Consider the following 13,846-nt stretch of genomic DNA (forward strand, 5'->3'; position numbering starts at 1 on the left):
GATACCTAACAGCAAAACTCTATCTCATCATTTAGTACAATACAGGTGAAACTATAGTATGGAAAGTTATTCCATAAAATAATCTCTTTAAAGTACAACATGATAGGCAGCCCGGGTGACTCAGCGGTTAGACGCGCCTGCCTTCAGCCCAGGGCACGATCCTGGAGACCCGGGATCGAGCCCCACGTTGGGCTCCCTGCACGGAGCCTGCTTCTCCCTCTGCCTATGTCTCTGCCTCTCTCTTTCTGTGTGTCTCATGAACAAATAAATAAAATCTTTTTTTTTAAAAAGTGCAAAATGATAAACACCATCACAAAATAGTTGAATAGCTTCTTCCAAATCTTCAATGCTGCAAAGATCAAAAGGCACATGGAGTTCATGAGTTAAGCATTGTTAAGCCTGAAGTAACTTTGGTGGGTTTCCCTGGTTCCGTATGGAATAGAAGCCAATAATAAGTTCCTTCGGGGGTTTCATCGGGTGGACACTTGCAAAATTTTTCAATTAATTTCCTCACCATTTTATCTGTGATGCCAGGCCAAGCGGCTTCTGTCCCAGCAATACTTTTCTCGAGTTCTTCATTTGCCTGATTCCTGCTAGCGTTATTCTCATCCTGCTGTTTAAGTTCAGCAAATGCAGGTGTGATTATCATAGACAAACAGCTCAGGGTTTGCACATGATCTTGCTCTTCCCCTTTCTGGGGTTTCCTTGGATTGGGCTTTCTTTCATACGGTGGTAAAGCTCCATTCAGGATCAGCGTTGTTTTCTCTGCTGGTGGCTTCCGAATTAGAGCCCTCAGAATCAATTTCATCATCCCTGTGCCCTTCTGCTTTCCAGCTCTTAAATTGATCTATCAGTTCCATCAGATAAGAAGTCTTCTTTGGATTTTTTTTTTTTTTACAATGAATTGGTGTTTCAGAAATTCTTTAGCTGTAGGACGAAACGATGGATCTTTGTTGATGCTTGCATCAATAAACCCCTTAAAGGACTTAGTGAAGTCTCCAACAAGAGTTGGAGGATTGTTTTCTTGGATTAAGATAACAGAACTCTCACTGGATCCATACAAGAGTTAGGTGGTCCTCCCTTGGCTAGTTCAATAATAATTCCCAATGACCAAATGTCAGGTTTTTAAAAAATATTCATTTTATTTATTTATTCATGAGAGACAGAGAGAGAGAGAGGCAGAGACACAGGCAGAGGGAGAAGCAGGCTCCATGCAGGGAGCCTGATGTGGGACTCGATCCCAGGTCTCCAGGACCATGCCCTGGACCAAAGGCAGGTGCTAAACTGCTGCGCCACCCAGGGTTCCCCTGTCTCTGACTTTCTTTGAGACCACAGTCCTTAATGATGTTTACCTAGAACTTGTCTTTCTCAGCTCAAGATTTGAGAATGTTTTAAAAAAGATTTTGAGAGAGAACATGAGCATGAACAGTGTGGGGGGGGGGGTTGGTGCAGAGGGAGAGGGAGAAGCAGACTTCCCCTGCTGAGCAGGGAGCTTGATGTGGCCTCGATCCCAGGACTCTAGGATCAGGACCTGGGCACCCTGAGAATGTTTTTCAATAAAATTTGCAGGTCTCTAGGTGGTGGTGGCTTATCAAACTTACAGCATTAATAAGATAATCAACAGGAAGATGGGCATGTGAATTAAAAAAAAAAAGAAAACAGAAGACTCCTCTGAACATAATCATTTATATAGATTCATAAGGAACCATGCTCAATGTAGGAGTCAGAGGTGTAGAGCACACATTGGCCGAGAAGTTCTAACAAGCCTTAGGCTTCAAATGAAATAAAATGCATTCCTCAGAAACCTCCAGGAGAGGAGACAGTGTGACATTTTCCACACACGTATAAAATCTGGAAATTACCTTCATTCCCGTGGGCCTTCTTTCTGGCCTTAGAAATGTAATCACATGTACTGGGTTTTGTACCAAGCACATCGACTTTGAATGTATTCACTCTAGCTAGTCCCTAGATTTTATTGTATATAACTCAATTAACGAAGTATTGAACAGATTTTCAGCTAGTACATTAAAAGCAATTGCTATTTGAATGCTTGAGAGTTTTAGGGAGACTTAGAAAAGGTGATTGCATTGCTAAACAAATATGTAATGTAAACTATCTTGCACTCTTCTTGTTTTGTCTTGTTTCTTGTTTTTGGCTTGCCATGCAATCATTTAGCTCTGACATCTTGCTATAGGTTTTGTTTGTAGGTGTTCTGACTCCATTGAACAATTATATATGACTTTAATTTTAATACACATTTCTCTCTGATGAAGATATCTTGTTTGCCTATCTTAAATTTATAGCCTAAATTTTATTCAATTAATAATCATTATTTCCTTTTTCTCACTTTTCCCTTAGGTACGTTTTTCTTTCAGATCTTCTTTTATAGTTATTTTAATGTCACTGATTTACTAGAGTGGGCTGCTATCTGGTGCTATGATTTGATCTTTTCTTACGAAGGTTTTTTGCAGCAATGGGACTTCCTGTCATTGCTTTGTTTTTATCATTCCCCCTTTCCCTGCCTCTGAGTGCAATTTGATTGTACATGGACAACAATATTTTTTAGAACTTGACACCTCCTTTCATAAGATTTTGGAAGGCTATAATTGCCTACCGTATAAACTGTTTGCTATGGTCAGAGCTTTTTTTTTTTTTTTTTTTTTTTTTTTTAACTAGTTCAACAAACAAGGACATTGACCAAACATTTGCTACCTTCCTTCTTGCACCTCTGGGATGAAAATTGCTACCCAGATAAGCTGGAATGGAACATTCACCAAGTATCTACTAAGTATACCCTTAGTTCTCTAGCCAGGATAAGAAACAGAGATGCCATTTCTGTTACTCTTTATAACAAACCTGTATTTGAAGTAGTAATATCCTCAAGTCACCCACAAGACAGCTTAAGTATATATCAAGTGAATCACACTGATTTTATGGGACGGGGCATTTCCTATATGTTTCTGCATACATTTTTAAGACTTCCATAGGGAGATGTGAGCTCTAAGCAGTATCAAACAGCATTTCCAATATCCTGATGTCCTTGCTGCTGCACTATTTCTGAGATTCCATCTAAATATTGATGTTATCCTTGATTTGTTCTTTTCTCCTTGTGAAAAGGGGCTGGAGAAAATCCAATTGAGAAGAATATAGATAGCTGTCACTTCTTAATATTTTCACAACTGATGTTTCAAATAGGAGAGATTTCTAGAACTCAATATTGAGGATCCACTGGCTTGGAGGAAGGTCAACCGTTTATTCATTTAATAAATATTTAGAGAGAACTGACTGTGTTTGTGAAGTTATTTGATTATTTGCTACTTCTAACTCTCTGCTGGTCATCTAAAGAGATTGGATCCCAACTGGAAAAGCCAAGAGACCAGCAAATCTTTCTGAAATGAAAAGGGACATAGAAAGTTGAGGGCATGGATGGTAGTATGGAGGTTGGAAGGGTGCATGAGGGAAAATGATCTAGAGCCGAGATCTGCTGGCTGGGAATTGCTAGGAACTTTTGAAGGGAGATATGTATTTATTCTTTATGGAAGCCTATAAGCTATTATTAGCCTCCTTTTATAAGCCAAGAAAGTTGAAGTCGCCCAAGGCATACAGCTATATCCATGTAAAGCACTGTTCCAGAATAGCAGGATGCATGTTTGTGTGTTGAGGGTGGGGGACACACAGGTGAGCATCAAAAAGAGATGTCCTTTTCCAAACCATAATAAGATATGTGGATTGATAATGTTTTATTGTATGAACTACAACATAAAACCCTTTTTATGTGGTTGGCCACAAAATCATTAGTGAAATATTTTATTGTTTTGAATGAGAAAAGTTCTTCTGTGTTATGTGTGAATATATCTCTTGCTAATGATAAGTTGGGGCTATTTTGGATCAGGGTCAAAGTTACAAGTCTTGCTTTAGGGTGGTACTGGACAAGAAATGAGCTTTGAAAAGTAAAATGTTAGCAAGGTCTTGAACTCTGGTCTACCGACCCTGAAGCTGATATTCTTAATGATTGGCTCTTGCTCAGAGTGCATCAGTAGAGTTACCCACAGGTTTCTCATCAGAAGCATCCCAATTACCATGTCATCCCCAAGGATGTCATGGCCCTACATGAGGGGTTCTATTGCTAATAGGAGCAATGGTGAGAGGGGTGTACTACCATCTGCTTTAAACCATCGGTTAACCAGAAAAAGTTTCTTTGTAGTATTCATCAGAAATTCAACCGTAATTTGTAGGTGCTTTCTTTTCTTGATGAGATGTCCTATCTATCAACAAATCAATCTGTGAAGAGTCAGTGAGTGAGAAAGGAATGACTTTAGACAGCTTTGTTAGGATAATGAGACACCTTTTTTTTTAAGAAATGAAATATGTGGTGAAATATAATCTGCCCAAATACACGCACAGCTGCTTGTTTCAAAATTGTAGTTAAAAAGCCCTCACTTATTTGGAGCGATGAGTCCCTGCTTCTCAGTGTGTGATCCTTTCACTGGCAGCCTTGCTATCCCTGGTGGCTTGTTGGAAATACAGGATCTCAGGCCCACCCAGACCTTCTGTTACATTCTGCTTTGTAACCAGGTTTACGAATGGGTGATTCGTAAGTACATGACGGGTACAGAAGCTCTGCTGTAAGGCAAATTTAGGTTCTCGGGTGGATTAAAAATATCAAGAATCGTCTTTGCCCTGCCTGAGCTTGCTCGTAATGGCAAGAGCTGAAAGCACAGGAGCTGGTAATTAACAACAGGCGGCAAGGGTTCAGTGCTAAGCCGGTGGTACCAACAGAAGAGGCTCTAAGTGTTCAGAGGAAAGAGCAATCACAGCCAATTAGGTCCACCAGGGGAATTTCAAGCTTACTGCTTTCTGGCATTTCAAGTTCTCTCAATGTCCTGTGCCTGCCATTGACGCCTGCAGCCCTAGGGGGCAGTGTGGTATAGTAAAAATCAGGATGGGTCTCCTCCCTGGTGTTCCTCTCAGTAGCCCCTGTGACCTTGAGAAATCACTTAATAATCCCACTGAACCTCAGTTTCTTCAGTGGAGGACTAAAAGAAAATAATACCTTCCTCAGAGGGCTTGTGTAAGGATTCAGAGCAAAGGAAATAGAATGTCCAACACATACTAGGTACTCCACGTCTCTGCTTGGCACCTCACCTTGTCTAATTCATACTTAGCAAATTCCTACTTCCGATGAAGAGAAAACTATACTGTTTTTAGATGCTCAGAGTGTTAACATGTGATACTGAAGCAAATCAATCTGAAAGAAGTTGTCAGCAGTGGCTAGTTTGACAGACAGCTAGGTTTCCCAGAGGGCATTACTGGCAAGCAGTTTCTGCAACTGCCAGTGCTGGCTCACCGAGGCTGTAGGAATTCAGAAGACGCCTTCAGCTTCTTGCTGATTCTCTTCCCTTCCACAGCAGTGATAAGCTCAAGAGCATGGCTCTGTTGTAGCCATGAGAATGCCCACAGGCTCGGGTCCAAAGCAGTGCTTCACAAGCTTTGGCTGTACATCAGAATCTCCTAGGGATCTGCAAAAACTACTGGTTCCCAGGGCCAACACGACAACAGCTATAAAGAATCTCTGGGGGTAGGATTTAAGAAAGTACCACCCCAGGTGATTTTAATGTGGAGCCAAGGTTGAGAACCACTATAAAGCACTCATTACAGGCTTGGTACTTAAATGCAAGTGAGACACTTCCACCCCAAAGGCTGTGTCTCTTCTGTCAACACACTTGCAAGGATTTTACAACTCCTGAGAAAGATTTCAGTTTTATCTGTTTTACAGTGTGACAGGTGAGAAAAAAACAAAACAAAACAAAACTGAAATAAAAGCTGAGTTTTATACATCCAGATGTTGGATTGTTTTTCCCCCCATTGCAAGTGGAATCTTTGGATCCTGTCTGGTTTCATTCTACATACTCTGTAACATTTGGAGTACTTGGTAATAAAGAGTTTATTTCCTTGAAATTCGCTTGCATCTTTCTATCTCTTTGTGATAGAGAAATCACTCTTCCCCCAGTCTTTATCAGATGAGAGATTGATTCATTTTCCCAATATTTGTATGTTTCCTAAACTTTTAACTGGCTATTTCCACTAAAATTCATCAGCAAAGACATTTAAGATTCTTCAAGTGTAATTTGAGCAGCTTAAGACACACTCTTTGAGAGGAAAAAATAAAACAAGACAAAATCAGAGAGGGAGACAAACCATAAGAGACTCTTAATCATAGGAAACAAACCGAAGGTGGCTGGAAGGGAGGAGCGGGTGAGGACAGGGTAACTAGGTGACCGACATTAAGGAGGGCACGTGATGTAATGAGCACTGGGTGTTATATAAGACTGAGACATCACTGATCTCTACCTCTGAAACCAATAATACATTATATGTTAATTAATTAAATTTAAATTTGAAAAATCTCTATATTTGGGTATATAGATATTTTAAAGACATTAATTACTTTTTAATTCATAATGTACACTATGCCACTCAAACTAGTTCTTGAATGAGAAGATGACTGTATCTTAGCAACATATGGCTGCAGCAATATCTGTCCTAAACTTTATAATAGTACAGAAATTGAAATTTATTTGAAATTAGAAAAAATTTTTATCTGTCAAGAGCTACTTTCTTATGTTATTCTTCTTCATATTAAACAGTTCTCATTTTTAACTACAAAAAAAAAAGACACTCTTTAGTGTCCATGTGGCTCACAGCTCCTTCTAAAGCCTAAAGTTTCAGAAATAGTAAACATGTTCAAATTCTGTTTAGTGAATGAGAATAATACAAGTGAATTTCTCTCAGTGAGGATTAAATCTGTTAACATTTCCAAGCATCATGAGCAGTGCATGGTGCTTAGGAAGCTCTCAGTAAGCATTGGCTTATTTTATTATACCAGGAATTAGGGTCTGGGTGTCACATATGTGTTTGGAAACGGCACAGATTAGTTGGCTGCGGTAGGGAGAGGCTTCAAGTCATCTACTTTCAGGAAGATTTGAGACATGAGAATAGACAAAATAATGACATGGTATTTATATGTAGGTAGTTTTATATACATATAGAGATGACTGAAAGGGTTTGTGACATTCTGACACATTTGTGATAGTTCCATGTGTTTCTCCCCTGAGAGAAGCTGTGTGCCTTAGACGGGCATGGGCAGTGCTGTCAAATGCTATGAGTAATCAGGAAGTTTTTGGTTTTATTTCTTTTAACCTCTATCAAAGAAGACAGAAATCCATTGAAATAATGGATTCACCCTTAGTAAATGAGAACTCTATGTTTTTGATGTATCACTGTTTTAATTTTCTCCACATCTAATTTATCAACACATCTTATTAGTTCCATCTTTAAAATATACCTTGAATCTGTTCACTTGACTTCTGCTAACACTGCTACAATTCTAGTTCTACCCTCTGCCTTGCTGCTGACCTACTATCACCACAGTAATTGTCTCCCTGTCTCCACTATTCACTAATTAGCAAAGTAGTCTTTGAAGGCAAAAATTGAATCATTGAATCACTTGGGTTCTACACTATAACCCTGTCGATTCCTTTCTATTGACCCTTGAGATAAGAATCAGACCTCCTTGGCATGGCCTTCAAGGTTCCAGTCTACTTTTTCAATTCCACTTTTGGCCTTCTCAACATTCCACCATTCAGCTCCTATGTCTGCAGAGACCAAAATCTCTTCTCCAGGTTTTGGTATGTGTGCTTCCCTTAGCCTGGAATCCTCCCTCTTGTGGCCAGCTCTCTCCCTGTCCCATTCTTCAAATGGGGCCCTTTCTCCTTCTTCAGATCTGCATGTATATGACATCTCTTCAGAGAAGGTACTTTTGGTCAGCCTGTTGGGATTACATCCTATTCCACCCACCTGTTCATTTGTTATTTTCTATTACTGAACCCTGTTCATGTTAACAGCATTCTTCACCATTCATTGGTTCATTTCCTTGTTTATTGTCTGTTTCACTCAATAGACCAAAAGCTCAGCAAAGGCAGATGATGCCTCCAACACAGAAGATGACCTTACCACTTATGATCGTCAAATATCATGGAATCTTTTCCATATATGAGGGTGCTAATTGTCTGCCACCTGCTATGAAGAGGCTGTCTTCATAGGAAGCAGAAGTTTTGCTTGCTTCTGTTGCCCTAGCAGTAAGTGGTACCTGATGTAAGCTATTGGACAAAGTGCTAAAATGATAATAGTTCCTTAAATGTAGTGGGCATTTTACAGAGCAGATTTTTCCCCACATAATTTTTTTTAAGATTTTATTTATTTATTCATGAGAGACAGAGAGAGAGAGAGAGAGAGAGAGAGAGAGAGAGAGAGACAGGCACAGACACAGGCAGAGGGAGGAGCAGGCTCCATGCAGGGAGCCTGACGTGGGACTCGATCCCAGGTCTCTAGGATCACGCCCTGGACTGAAGGCGGCACCAAGCCATCGAGCCACCTGGGCTGCCCGCCCACATAATTTTTAAAATTTTAATTGTTTGTATCGGTATCTGAGATAGTTTTATTAAGCCACAGGTGATACTCATGGAAGGTATGGTCAAAGTATGAAGTACATGTGTTCAGATGATCTTTATTTTTATTATTTTTTTGGAAAAATAGGTCGTACACACACACATGGGAATATTTAACATATTTGTATGACCTAAAAATAACAAAATAGACAATAAGATACATTAATAAATGGAGTAAAACAATAATTTGGAGTACCCTTATATGTCTCTCCATGACATCATCTGTTCCTCTCTTCTCCGAAAGGGAATGAGAATTCAATTTTTTGTTTTATTATTGGCTTTTTTTTAAAATGCTTTTTTGCCACAGAGGTAGGTTTCCCTAAGAAATATATTGTTTAATCTTGCTTTTGACCTTTTTGTAAATGAAGTTATGCTATATGTTCTTATATGTTTAGCTTTCTTCTCTCAACATAACTCTTGAAATTCATCTGTATTGATGAGTATAGGTTTAGTTCATCTATTTTTACTGCTATATACTATTCCATCTCAGTGTCTGTGATACATGATTTTTTCCCCACTCTATTCTACTTGGACCATTGGGCTGTTTTTCAGTTTCTGATATCACAAATAATACTCCAATGACCATTTTTAGGTGTATCTGTTGGTGGACATATGCAAATTTCCCTGAGATGTAAACTCGTAGAATTTCAGGGTCATGAGGAGTGCATATGTCCAACTTGGCAAGATAATGCCTAATTTCCCGAATTGCACCAATTGAAAGTCACTAGTAATGTCTCAGAATTTCTTTTGGTGTATATCTTAGTCAATACTTTCAATTTTTTATCAATCTTATGAGAATAAAATGGCATATCATTGTGCTTTTATTTTGTTTTCTCTTGATTAATACTGAGATTGAATATCTTTCTATTGGCCACTTGTGTTTCCTCTTCTGTGAAATGTCTGTTGATGTACTTTGACCATTTTTATGAGAGATTGTCTTTTTCTTATTGTTTTGTAAGAGTTCCTTATATATTCTGATTAACCTTTTAGCAGTTATACATATTGCAAATATCTTCTCACAGAATGTAACTCGTCTTTTACCACCTTTATTGTGTGTGTGTGTTTTCCTGAATAAAAGTCCTTACTTTCAGTGTAGTTGAATTCATTTATCTTTACTTTATAGTTTGTACTTTTTGAGTTGTTTAAAAGAAATTCTTTCTTATGCTGAAGCCATAAAGGTATTTCCTGATATTTTTTCCCTAAAAGTTGTACCTTTCATTTTAAAGTCTTTGATCCACCCACGGTAGATTTTTTTTTTTTTTTTACCAAGGGCAAAGTGGGTATTTGAATCCATTTTCCCCCCATATAGTAACAATTTTCCAGTTTTACTTTTCAGTCTTCTTTTTTTTTGGCCTATTTAGCTGTGTTATAGCTCTATCTTATAGTAGGTTTTTATATATGCGTGGTCTATTTCTGGGCTCTCTATTCTGTTTCCTTGGTTTATTTGTCTATCCCTCAGGCACCAACATACTAACACAGGGATACTCTCTGTCTCTGGTGTTCAGCATTTACAATAAAATGCGAGTTTATTTCCACTTGTTTTTGCATAAGACACATTGCTGCTGAATCTGAGAACTAGTCTTATAAATTCTGGAAAAATGAACAGTTATTTTCTCTTTGAATACTTCCTTTATTCTATTCTTTTTTTTCCTTTCCATATGATATTTTATACTTGCTATCCCTTTGATTATCTATATTAAATTCTGGGTAATTTCTTTAGGTCTATATTCCAATTCATTAAATAATTTTTATGCGTGCCTATCCTCTGTTAATCTCTAATTGAAACTTTCATTTAACTTCATTTTTTTACTTCTAGAGATCACAATTTGGCCTTCTGAAGTGTCTTATTCCATTGCCATACTTTTAATAACCCCTTTTATTTATTTTTAAAATGTGTTAAACTCATTTTGACAAACTCATAGTTTTGTGAGTCTCCTTCTATACTTTGTTGTTTAGGTCAACTCTCCTCCTGTTACTTTGGTCCTCATGTGTTCCATGAATTCTGATTATGAGTTCATGTCCCTGGGTTATTCTGTCTAGGAATTCTTTGAAGTGTGGGCTTAAAGTACCTTCTCTCATGTAGGATTGTGTTAGTTTCTGCTAGGTGCTAGAAAATACTACCAATGTGAGTTCATATTCAAATAAAATTTAACTGGCAGTTTTTGGACTACTCAGGGATATAACTTCTATTTCTAAATGCGTGTGAGTGTGGGATCCATTCAGAACTATGCATGTAACTTCCCCATCTCACTTTGTCCAACAGGGTTTTTCTGGAGATCACTTACTGCTCTTGTTGCCTAATGGAAGCCGTAACTTCATTCTTGTCTCTGATATAAACTTTTGCCTTTTGCAAGCCCCAGGCTTTGCCTCCTGTTCCCCAGAATCATGGGACCATTAAAATTCAGTATCAAAATCACCAGAGGTTAGCATATTCCCTCAGAGCAAGTGCCTGCTTTAGAGCTTGCTTACCTCTCTGGAAACTTTCTCCTTTTTTTCTGACATCTGCAGATTTCCCTTAGCTTGCTATTAGCTCTGCCATGTGGTAAAATGCTGGGTAAAGACTTTTAAACATATTTTTAGAAGGACTTTCTATATATCTAGTCTGTTCTATTCATTCTTTTTTGTAATTTCTTTTTTTCCCAGTTTCTACATCTTAACTACTACATCATTTCATAGAAGTATTTCCTTAAAATAAAATAATAGAAGCTTATATTTATTTTACTTAAGTGTTAGGACTTGGCTAAGTGCTTGATAATGTATAACCCAATTTAATGTTCATAATAACCCATCCTGGTATGTACAATGATTATTTTCATTTTAGGGTTGAGAAAACTGAGGTCTAGAAAGATTAAGAACTTCTCCCAGTTCATACTGCCAGACAATTTTTTTTTCAGACAATTTTGATGCCAGACCTCAACTTGTGGTGGTCTGACTCCAATTAAGATTTTGTTCTTTGTAACTCCTACTTTTTATCAAAATATTTTGAAGTTACACCCTCAGTAATACACCCTCAGTATTCAACTGTTTTAAACATTTGGTTGTATTTATGTTCTCTCTCTTTCTATACACATGTATTTTTTGCTGTAATATTTGAAGTTTTATATATCATGACACTATGCCTCTCAATATTGAGACTTCATTTCAAAGTGAGCTTTAAGCTGTATTCAAAGTAGTCCCTTTGGTAAATTCTTATTGCTTTTTTCTGGCAATGGTGAAAATTCTTTACTTGAGAGGAGGGATTCTGTTTTCTTTGAAATTGAGGGTTTAGCAAAGTGCCTGGTACTTAGCAGGTGCATCGATGAATGGTTTGTCAAAAGAGGATGTAGGTAAATAAAAGAGGGAAAAGTTATCTAAGATAAGACATTTGTTCCAGGAACTGGCAGGAAAAAGAAATACTTTGAAGGAGCTAGTTATCTTTCCCTGAGGATCACAGTATGGAATTTCACCCTGAGAAGGAAAGCAGAAAACATCCTAGTATATCTATGTGACTAAGCATTTATCCTCCTGTCATGCACTACTTTGTCCCCTAGCTAGATGGTGACTCCCTGGGTAGCAGCTCTGTGTATCTAGCTAACTGTATGGTTGCTGGTACAATTGAATGAATGCATTAATTCATTCCAATGTACTGTTTATATAGTAAATGTAGTTTCTACCTCCTTATTGTCACCCTTCTTGCTACTGAAGCCAATTCTGATATTGTTGCTGCTGCTGAAACTATGACTATTGCTGCTGTCAATATCTCTCTGAGATATTGCAGATACTGAGATACTTGGCCCTGGGATCCTGCAGGGCCAAACAGGGGGTATTAGTCCCATACTATAGCCGAGGAATATTTGAAGTGAATTAGTCCAAACTTGAATCTAGATATTCTAGTTCCAAGTCCAATTGTTCCTCTGTGCTATTCCTTTTGCTTTAGCATTTATCAAGGTCTCGCCACATACTGGGAACTACTCCACAGACTAAAGTAGCTGAGAAACTAGGAGCAGAAGCAGTATGTTCACGGAACTACTGATTTTGCTAACACCTGACATCCATAATAGGACATGACTGGTATTAGCTGCTTTTTAAAACTTAAGCTATTATAAATAATTATGCAATACTAATAGAATACTAAAATATACTTTCAGATGAACATATATTTAGATATATAGGTATCACTTATGAAATGTAACTATTATTTATTAAAATGTATTTTGTATGTAGATATATATGCAAGATGTGTGTGTCTGTGTATACACTGCAGTGACTTGTGTCTAGCCTTGCCCCCACCCACAGGTGGGAAAACAAGAGTAGAGCAAACTGATGGATCAGGGAAGGTCTACGGTTCCTTAGGACTGGATGTGAGATGAGGGCTAAGAAGGATTGAGGTTGTTGCCTTGAATGTCAGCCCAAGTCAGGCTACAAGTTTTGGGGCCAGTAGGTGCCTGACGTGGAAGTAGGTTGTTTAATATAGACGTAGGGATTGCTTGCCCACTTTTTACTAGAACGTACCAACTGCTGGGGCCCTGCTCATATTGTGGCATGTGTGGAACATTTGCTGGAAATGGCACAGGAAGTGGCGGAGGAGCCAGTGAAGTGAGCCTCATATTGATTGGCTTCAACAAACTGCTTTTATTCTAATCCTAAATCTATTCCTACATTTATATTATCTCTCCTTTCGAAAAGCCTCCTGCCAATGCACGGACTGCTACTAGCTTGTTCTATGCTGACCTCTAAATTGATGTTCAAGTTTTTAAAGGAAGGCAAACACTGTGCAATTCTGAGTGAATCTCCGTGACAAATCGGTGCTTAATGGTGGTGATCTGGAATGTTGATTCAACATATTCCCTTGAAGACAGAAGATTTGTTCTGTTCTTGGCTCTTTACACTCACACTTGGACATGAATCTATTACCTCTCTGGTGTTCAGTAATTCTTTGTCTGATGTTTACCTCTCCTATCACGATCATCATCTATACAGCTAGTACACAGCTGCAGAGGAATATATATAATATATATATAATTATAGTATTTAGTATCAGGTATTAAGTGTAGAGACACGACATAACTGCTGAAAATCAACTGTAAATTGGCAGTTTTATTTCGTGCAACATTCAACCTTTTGGCAGTTACTACCTCTGTGTAATCTCCAGACTCTCCTCATTATAAGGAGCTTTCCTGGCAAAATATTGTGAATAATACAAATGCAATCTTTAAAAAAAAACTTGGTAATGTCTATAATTCTTTCTATTATAGACCTCAAATTTCTTAGAGGAATATCAAATGCAGTTTCAGTAACAAGTGTATTCTTAATGGCATCCTTATTTCATTTTTAAGCAAAATGGAAGGAAATAAAAGCAC

At 38.0% G+C, this 13,846-nt stretch overlaps 1 pseudogene; it reads right to left on the minus strand.

Moving 5' to 3' along the window:
- Positions 1 to 376: 376 nt before the first annotated feature.
- LOC129516435 (serine/threonine-protein kinase 26-like) lies at positions 377 to 1,125 on the minus strand (annotated as a pseudogene).
- Between the last annotated feature and the right edge of the window lie 12,721 nt (positions 1,126 to 13,846).

Source organism: Nyctereutes procyonoides, unplaced genomic scaffold, assembly GCF_905146905.1.
Source record: "Nyctereutes procyonoides isolate TBG_1078 unplaced genomic scaffold, NYPRO_anot_genome, whole genome shotgun sequence".
In the NCBI taxonomy this organism is placed as follows: domain Eukaryota; kingdom Metazoa; phylum Chordata; class Mammalia; order Carnivora; family Canidae; genus Nyctereutes; species Nyctereutes procyonoides.